Here is a 10,835-nt window from a genome sequence, read left to right on the forward strand (position 1 = left end):
TTTTAGCCTCTGGCCCAATAGCTGCCCAATAAACAAATAATAAAAATAAAATAACCTGATCTATTTATTGAAATAGACCTAATTCTCATGTTGGTCAATTTTTTCACCCACTGTGACTCTCGCGTCAATCCTGCCATTCCCAACCACATTTCCAGCGAGGATGACGTCACTATTTCACACCTTTCCTCCCTTGAACAGCGGGAGTCCTCCAAGAGATGCATTCCGATGTAAATCACTTCAAAGTACCCGAATAGCCCTCCCTGGAATCGCACCTTTAACATTACCGGCACCGCCCTTTCTTGGTTCAAATCTTACCTCTGACAGACACAAATCCACTGCTCAACTCTATCCTGACGGACTGCATCACTGAAATAAAATCCTGGCTTCAAATCAACTTTCTCAAACTTAACTATGATAAATCTGAAATAATCGCATCATCTTCCTTCGAACTCAGAGCACACCGACCAGTATACATCAAACATTGGATTCATATTTCCACAGAACTCCACCACTCTGTTAAATTCTAAACATGCCCAATGGGCAATCCACGAAAAAATCAAAGCATTTTCAGTCCCCCTTTTCCCATACACTAGCCAGTGTAAGTCAGCCAAACATAAACAAAGAGGTTCCAGCGAGCTGTGACCTCCATAACTCTAAACAACTCCACTGGCACTTTTTAAAACAAACTTTCCCAGTCACTTACTAAAATAAAGTGCAGCTCTTGTCCGTAGATATACGTTAACCAAGATTACATGAGACTTGACAACAATAGTACTGCCCCGTGGAGCAAGGCATCAGAGACAACTCCCCTCTCCACCTGGACTTACCCCAGGTAGAATTTGGCTACCTACAGAGAAAGTACCTGCACAACACATTTACAAACCAATTCGTCCCCTCGTATTAGGGGACATCACAAATGTTCCACCACAATTCACAGCAGGTGACCACCCACCTGCCTTCTGTTGAAGTCCAGTTCAATTTTCTGAGTTTCCATTCACAGACAGACAGACAGACGAACCCCCAACGTACTAACAGGATGGTCTCACAGAGGCCATTCCATTCAAATCTGTAGGCTGCCACGATTCTTCCCGCCAGGACACACCATCATAGTCACCATAGTCACACGACACGTCAGCAGACACAGTGAATGACATTCGACACCATAACAGACACCGCAGACACTGCTCCTCCTTGATCCATATCTGCAGACGCAGTCAGACACACCCAGTCGGACAGACAGACTGGCTCCACATTACAACTGCAAACATCCGAAATGACAACAGCTAACACCAAATATTTATTGTCCCCCTTTCAGGGAAGTCAAATCAACCACCATTAAAGCACAAAACAGAAAACGACCATATACTCAGAGTATATACCATATACTCAGAGTGAGACCCGAAAATCAAGCAGACAGACCGACAATCGAACCTGTCTTTCGACACTGCCGAACGACAAGTCTGCAGACACTGAGGGAGTGACATTCGACCCCCAGTAGACACCGCGGACACCGCTTTGGTCCGCACCTGCAACTCCATCACGCGCCTCCAACTTCTTTTTCGGCGCATCGATCAACACAAATGTACCGACGCATCTTATATTCTACACATTGCTATCCAACCTTTCGCCACAGTCCCATCACAAACAATGTATCTCTCGCGGCATGCATGGCGGTGTGGAAATGTAACTCAGTGTAACTTATTAATTGGCACTGGTAACTTATTAATTAACCTGGTAACAAAGCAGATACATTTTACATGCAAACTCTGTTAAAGACGAGTTTGTAAATGAGTGTCAGAATGTGTATGAACATGGTAATCTCTTGAAACACCTGGTCAAGGCCCCAGGCTAGAGCACCCCCCCCCCCCCTGCTGTGTAAATGGAAATCACAGCAGGAGGGGAGCGAGCTGATACCAGGACTTGGTACAGGCATGACCTCGGGGCATTAGCGGAGAGGAGATTAAGTCCAGTTTGGCGATATAAACGAGAGCAAACGTTGAGTAAAGTAGACTTGTCCTCAGAAGCCCTGCCCGACGGAACGATGGAATGAACGAGTACGGCGCTGCGGAAGAACATCAGCCGAACGAAAAGGACCATGGAAAAGAGTTAATCTCAGCCATTGAATAATGCGGTATTATTTGGTAAATGGAATGAAGTGAATAATAAACCAGACCTTTTGTAAACCTGTGTCCGGTCATTGGAGTCCTGTGAGTCATACACAAAATTCTTCTACAATCTGGAGGCACCGCTGGGATCAATTGTACAAGCAAGTAAAAGGTGAGTGTGTCTTGTTTTGTCCAATATGATTTACGAACTTGGAAGTTATGTGTACATACATGGGGGAGCAGGTGGTCTGGGGCGTCTTTGCGCACCGATGCCGCGATATAGGTGGCGTGAGCCATCACGAATGGGATTTCGATAAACGACTGTAGCAATTTATTCGTTTTTTTTCTAAATGATTTCTGTAAATACGTATTTTTGCGCTGGTTATTAAAGGGCCTTACTGTGACCTGGAAGCAAACGGAGCAAGTGTGCACCTTGCGACCACTTGCTTCCAGGACGTGTAAGGCCGGTACACTCGTTTACCCACCCGCACACGACACGTATAAAGTACTTCTTTTTGCACTTGTTCAAAGCACTCGGCGAGCGACAGGGAACCGGGAAAGGGAATTATATTTATATATATATATTTTACCTCATTCCAATTAATGGTATTGCGACAAAAAGGCTTATATCTTTGGAAACGACTGGTCGGATTTAGACAAATTAAACCTCGTTCGATCAACAAATAAATTCATGACAGACAACCCCCCCTCATGCCGGTCCAGAATTATGAAGAAAGATGGCGATGGAAAAAAAAATTGCATCAAATTTTGTCCAGGTCCATCACTACACGACGAAATGATTGGATTTTGGTTCAGGTCCGAATCCAGATCCGGCCTATCAGTGGGATACAAAACATAAACTGGTCACCAAGGCGGAGATATAATAATAATAATAATTCTGTATTATTTAGTTAACCAGTTTGTGTGAAACCTCAACCTAAATATAAAAATTGATCTGCTTGATGTTAGTTTAAGGGCTGTTCCAAATTTATCCTGATTATGAGAGATAATTACAGGAAATGTGTACTGTTCTTGTTTGGAGATTATAAGACAAAAACAGCAGAGTGGGAATCGGCAGACAATGGAACAGCTAGCGACGAGTGTTTTGTGAGTAGCAACCACTCTCTGGTCGAGGCTCATAGAAAAAATTGATACTTATTGATTTGGCACGCTTACAATAGATATTAATGGCGAGGGTTCTGTGGTCGTTCGTTTTGGCTTTGCGAATGGACCAAACCATTCCATGTAAATAGGAGGGGGGTTCTGTGGTCGTTCGTTTTGGCTTTGCGAATGGACCAAACCATTCCATGTAAATAGGAGGGGGGTTCTGTGGTCGTTCGTTTTGGCTTTGCGAATGGACCAAACCATTGCATGTAAATAGGAGGGGGGTTCTGTGGTCGTTACTGCCACGTGGTTTCAAAGTTTTTGTTGTTGCTTGCACGCATGTTTTTTTTGCAAGCACGTACGGGCAAGCACGTACGTGCGGGCACGCCCTAGTATATATAAATAGAGGTAATATTGAGTTACGGAATTAATTACTTTCAACAATGCAAAGGGTGACAAGATATGAGATTTAATGGGATAAATATAAAAGATATTTGTTTTTGCCAAGAAAAAAAAAAAAAAAAAAAAAAAAAAGTAACCATTAGCTGAGGAGTCACAGAGGCCAAACTTTAACCTTTGACAGCAGACAAATTGTGTTCTGACAGCAAAAGACTTCCAAATAAAATATGGCAGAATAGTTGTTGATAGTTTAGGCACATATCAGAATGCTTGTTGATTTAAAATTTCAAAGTCAAATTTTTACACCTTCAAGTACTGATGAAATCTCCATTTTTCACATGTAGTTTTGTGGAAAAACGGATGAAGGTGAATAATTTAGGATTATTAAAAAAAAAAAATTTTGATGGGTCTAACTGTGGAAAGTGTTATTAAATCATAGGTAGAGGTAACAAGGAAACTAGGTGTTACTAGGAAACGAAAGTATTCAGGTGTTACCAGGAAATAAAAGTAGACAGACAAGCAAAATGAGTATAAAGACGTTGACCAACCAAGATGTTGCATATCTTTGTTGAAGTTCTGACGTTGTTTATTTCAATTATGGTCGGAATTATTGGGATTGCTATTAAATGAGAATTTTAATAGGATTTAATGGGATTTTAATGGGATAATTTGGGAACATTTAAATGTTGGGTTTTGCTAACGTTTCCACAACGTCGCCACAACGTTTCACTTTCGTTGTTGCAACGTTTTGCTCCAACGTTTTGTGAACATTTAAATGTTGGGTTTTGCTAACGTTTCCACAACGTCGCCACAACGTTTCACTTTCGTTGTTGCAACGTTTTGCTCCAACGTTTTGTGAACATTTAAATGTTGGGTTTTGCTGACGTTTCCACAACGTCGCCACAACGTTTCACTTTCGTTGTTGCAACGTTTTGCTCCAACGTTTTGTGAACATTTAAATGTTGGGTTTTGCTGACGTTTCCACAACGTCGCCACAACGTTTCACTTTCGTTGTTGCAACGTTTTGCTCCAACGTTTTGTGAACATTTAAATGTTGGGTTTTGCTGACGTTTCCACAACGTCGCCACAACGTTTCACTTTCGTTGTTGCAACGTTTTGCTCCAACGTTTTGTGAACATTTAAATGTTGGGTTTTGCTAACGTTTCCACAACGTCGCCACAATGTTTCACTTTCGTTGTTGCAACGTTTTGCTCCAACGTTTTGTGAACATTTAAATGTTGGGTTTTGCTGACGTTTCCACAACGTCGCCACAACGTTTCACTTTCGTTGTTGCAACGTTTTGCTCCAACGTTTTGTGAACATTTAAATGTTGGGTTTTGCTGACGTTTCCACAACGTCGCTACAACGTTTTACTTTCGTTGTTGCAACGTTTTGCTCCAACGTTTTGGGGACACTCAAAATGTTAAGTGAATCGGATAAGAATTCAGGAATTATTTCATTATTAGCGATTAATGAAGTACTTATTTAATTAATTACATTGCTTATTAAATTACAGTAATTACATTACAGTAATTACCTGAGGTAATTACAGTAATTACAGTTCCGGTAATTACAGTAATTACAGTAATCATTACAGTAATTGCAGTAATCTTATTACAGTAATTACATTACATTAACTCAGGCACCTTTTGAGTAAGGAAGCTGATATTTGGACATGACACTGACCGAGTGATATGGCTGTCAAGGAAAATTTTGATTTATTGATTAATCATTTAATAAATTAACTCGTTGATTTATAAATGACTTATTTAATTAAAAGTCCTCAGAGACACATCTTCGGATGAAATACTTGCAGATTGGTTATGCTATGAGCCAATTGATTAAGGAAAATATTTTGTGATGGCCATATTGGCAATTTCATGGCCATATTCGTGGCAACTCAGTTAGTGCCACTGCACCTTTAAAATGCATCCCTGCGTTCATTTTTCGATCGATTGAGTTGAAATTTTGAACAATCGGATCTGGACTGTCGTTGTTAACGACTCTAGCATGCACTCGTCCAATCAGGATGGAGCGGTATGGTCCCCGGATCATCACTGCCCGCAGTTTTAATTAATTTTACTTTTTCTCTTGGTCATATAATTTTGAAGACATGCGTGTCATGATAGAGGAAATGTTTGTTCTGTTGAACGGAATAAATGTTGTTTATTTGTGTGGGAGTGTATTTTTGTGTATTTTTGTGTATTTTGGATATATTTTTCACGACTAATTCCAGTTAACATCCTGCACAATTTGCTCGTTTGCTGGCCGAGTCGAAATTGCGTTGAGTTTCTATGGCATGCGCCATTAAAAGCGCTGTGTAATGGTTGAGCTCCCTTTATTTCGTTTTGGTCATGCGGATGAGCAAACAAAGTGACAAATGCTGCGACTGGAGCAGTAAAAGCGATGTCTTTTAAATGGAAACGATTTAATGAGGAATTAAAAGTGGGAGGGGGCAACACCACGCATACCTCTTTTAAGGTGTGTATAAACCCTGGAATAAACGTGGGAGGGGGCAACACCACGCATACCTCTTTTAAGGTGTGTATAAACCCTGGAATATTTCAGCAATCAATACAATGCTGAAACTATGTAAGTAATTTAATGAGTAATTTAATGAGTAATTTAATAAGTAATTTAATGAGTAATTTAATGAGTAATTTAATGAGTAATTTAATGAGTAATTTAATGAGTAATTTAATAAGTAATTTAATGAGGAATTTAATGAGGAATTAAAAGTGGGAGGGGGCAACACCACGCATACCTCTTTTAAGGTGTGTATAAACCCTGGAATAAACGTGGGAGGGGGCAACACCACGCATACCTCTTTTGAGGTGTGTATAAACCCTGGAATATTTCAGCAATCAATACGATGCTGAAATGATGTAATTTATTGTGTAATATGGTCGACCTTGGGTTTGTTTGGGTTTGTTGTTTATTTTTGTGGGTGTCTATTTTTGAGTATTTTGGATATATTTTCACGACTAATTCCAGTTAACATCCTGCAAAATTTGCTCGTTTTCTGGCCGAGTCGAAATTGCGTTGAGTTTCTATGGCATGCGCCATTAAAAGCGCTGTGTAATGGTTGAGCTCCCTTTATTTCGTTTTGGTCATGCGGACGAGCAGACAAAATGACGAATGCTGCGGCTGGAGCAGTGGAAGCGATTTTTGAATTGTTCAATGATTATTCGATATTGTTATGACTTATTGTCAATAGGTATACTAAGTGGCCATGAGGTAGCCTGTTGCTATGTACAGTTTTATTCTATTGTTGATTATACCACATAGCTGTGGTGATAAAGGAAATGTTCGTTTTAAATAGATGATTATGATAGGACCATGACTATAAAATCATGATGATTATTATGAATGATATCATAGGGTTCAAATGCAGAATGCTGCATGAACTTGGGAAAGAACTTTCAAGCCCTATGGGATAAATTGGGTATTACAAGCGATGGAGTTTCAAAATTTAGCATGATTGAAGAAATTTTACAGTCTTATTTCAGGAGTTTTACGAAATTTATATTGCCAAGAGATTTTGGATACTATTAAAAGAAAAATGATGAGATATTTTTCCCAATGAACTTTAATATCTGCCATCCATTTTGGCTGTCTCACGAATGAAGGATGAGTTGCCTTTAGTGGTTGCAAAGAAAATTTGTGGAGACCAGGCAAAATGGGGAAATATGTCAGATATGACCCTAGGACAGGACGGTGATTCATCAATTAACATGAGGTACGAACCAGAGGTGACGGTCAATGGATGGACCTGTCCTGACATCATTGGGGAAAGGGCTTATGCAAGGAGTCATCCAGAATGATTAATTTAATTTATTGATGAATATTGATGAATTAATTGAGATTGAATCTAATTGATTGAATTTAATAGAATAAATTTAACTGAATAAATTGAATTGAATGTATTGATTGTTTGATTGATGAAAATGCGGTCTCAAGAAAGAAGCTTTGATATCTTTGCGTGATATTAACAATGTGGAGACAACCTGGGAATATTGAGCAAGGTGGTGAGTTTATATACAGATATATATGTGCGGTTACCATTGTGTGATTTCCCCGTCAACAGAGCGGACACCTGAGGATTCACCCATTTCATACTGACCCTCCGGCTCATCTGCAAATACTGATCTGTGAGATTGGATTGTGCAAAAGCCACGGCTGAGGGAGATTCTCTGGAAATCACCGTGCGAACAGGTGGAGAGACCCTTCCTGGAGGTACGAGTGAAGCTTTAGAGGAACAAACTACAACACATCCAACGCTACTTTGATAAAAGGCAGAATGGGAAATGGAGCCTGCAAGAATACACAAGGACAACCAGAGATTCCACAAAAAGGTACTTGTACACATCATATGTACGACCGTTATGGTGCAGAAGCTATAAGGCAGGTCGAGAATTGGTATTTGTGGACAAAGGGACATGATGAGGAGTTTCCAAGAGATGGTACATTTGAGCGAAGTCGATTGGAAAGATTGGAACAAAGATTGAAAGCCAGGAAGAGACAGAATCTAACGGTAGACTGGCTTGCATTCCATCTTTGGAATGGTGAATCCAGACAACGGGAACAGCAAGAACGGATAACGGAACTAGAACTTAAAATAAAAAGGATACAGGATACAGTGGAGGAGACAAATGCACAACTGCCCTCGAAATTAGGAATGAAAGTCACAGTTGTCCCATCTGATTTCCAGTTGTCTCCCCAAAAAGGACGGTACAGAGAATTTTTTCGTGTTTCAGGAGACAACGAGAGATTGCAGTGGCAACTCAGGGATGTAGAGATGCAGCCCAGCAATACAAATGCACAGGTGCACAGATCAGACAACGACAGAAACCGGTGTTTCAAGTGTGGACGGATGGGACATTGGAAAAGAGGATGTCTGTATACCAAAAGGAAGACAAGTTAATAGGGTAAACCAAGATCAAGGGTACCAGTGCTGACCAATACCTCAGACAATGATTAGGCCTTCATTGCTGCAAATCCCAAATGATGATTGGCCTCAACAGATTCGATTACTGGACAAACATGAATAACTGTCGATGATTCTTGGGTCTGAAAAGTTTTCGGAGCAAGAATTATTCATTCTTTCTTTTGCTTATAAACAAATTAGTAATAATTGACCAAATGCCGAAATTGGATCTTTTATGTTGGGCACACAATTTTAAATTTACAAAGTTGGAACAATTGCTTTGCAAATTTTTGAAACTAAGTGACAAGTGTCACATGATGATCAGGTGGGAATTTCGGACTAGTGTTCCGCATGATTGATAGGTCAGTGGTCGACTGACATGCAAATGGATGTGTAGTCAAATTAGGATAAATTATGGTGGGAACTGAAAGGGTAATTTCAATGTGACATTATAGGGGTTTTTCTAAGAATAAACTTTTTGGTCTATTTGTGTATTAGCATTTATAAAATTGAAGGACAAATTTTATGAAATTAAAATAAAATTGACACCCATCTTGATCTGTAAATAATGGTTCCAACGCAAACAAATATGCATAATGCATGTGTGTGTGTGTTTTTGTGTATCAATCTTACAAGATTGTTGACACCGACAGTGTGCCTGTCTGGAAATGGATAGTTATATGTGGATGGGATTGGGATATGTGGATGGGATTGAATATCCAGAGAATCCGTAAAATAAAATAGAAATATAATTTGATTATGAACATTATCTCTTTTGTCAAGGGAAATGGAATATAAAAATTTGATGTGCTGGGTTATGAGCAGCCATTAATTAATAGTAAAATTGTGAGTAATTTTGGGATTCCATTTTTTGATAGAATGTATATGAGAATAACATCTATTTATGGATATGAGCTTCATAAAAGGAAATGAGGAAGTACAAAATCATCCAAATTTGGGAGAGGTCTTACACTGACTTCCCAGAATACTCTGCTCATGGATTTTATATATATAAACTTGAATTTTATCAGCATATAAATTGTGCTGTATGTATTGATGTGTTTTAGGCATAGATGATATGGGAAAATAGTAAAGAAAATTTTGCTGGTTTGAACTATTGTGGGTTTTCAGTTCTGGAGTTTAAACAAAGTCACTGGTTAACAGATGAGAAAGGATAGTAAATAAATTATTCTCTGCTGGGCAAATTAAGTACGATATTACTAAGACTTATGAGAGCTATTGTTCCGCCTTACAGCAGTGGAAAATTATTGGGAAAAATTAGATCCAACATAATGAATCTATAAAAGAATGTGATAGGGATAATATCCTCAATTTGTACTAATTATTTGATTGTGGGTAAAGGAATTAAGTCATCGTAGTGGATTGTTAACAGCAGCCTGAAAATGTCCTGAGAGTGTGCATCCATGTAATCAGAAATCCCAGATGTGTTTTTTACAAACAACATTTTGGTAGAGGTCTTGTGTGGAACACTTCCTTGGTAGATAAAAAACGGTACTGCATGCTGGCAGCCACTTTTGCGGCCAGTTAGGCCAAACAAATTGAGAGGAAATTGTAGTTAAATACGTAAGTTACACATGGCTATTTGTAAAAAAGGAAATTTGTTGAGATGGGAAACATTTTTTCGAAGGTTTATTAAGGTGTTATAATATGACATGTGGCAAGGCAAACTATTGGATGGGAAAATTAGATCTGGCTATAGAATAAATTTATTGACCCCTTGAAGTTAATTCTTCGAATCATTGTTTCACTGGCATTTTTTGTTCAAATTGGAAATAGTTTGGTAGAGCTTTGGTTAAAACCTTTGGTTGCGGTATCTTGGAACGAAATGATAAACCATAGGAGATTGATAAGAATAGAAAAAAAAGATGGACCCAAAATAGAAAGTTGGATTCATGCCCCTCATTGCAAACAAGCACATGGGGCTAAGGTGGACGATCCCACAGAAAATGAGGCTGCACCTAGCAGCCCAGCAGAACATTCAGTGGTAGATAAATGATAGTCGTGATTTACAGTCATTTGAATTACATTTTAACACCCCTTGCATTGATAAACATTACATTTTCAACATGTGATATTCCTACTTGGAATAGTGACATTTATTTGCCTACATGACATACAATTACCTGCTGATATTAATACAGCATGAGTGAAAAAAAATGTATCACAACTACACTCATGATCAGGGGATTGAGTTCAACCCCGGGAGATAGGGGGATCAGGGTAAGACAAATAATCTGATTATGTTACATATTAAGGGATTTTCTTTATTTACCTTTTAG

This window comes from Myxine glutinosa, chromosome 2 (assembly GCF_964187855.1).
Source record: "Myxine glutinosa chromosome 2, kmMyxGlut1.1, whole genome shotgun sequence".
Lineage (NCBI taxonomy): Eukaryota > Metazoa > Chordata > Myxini > Myxiniformes > Myxinidae > Myxine > Myxine glutinosa.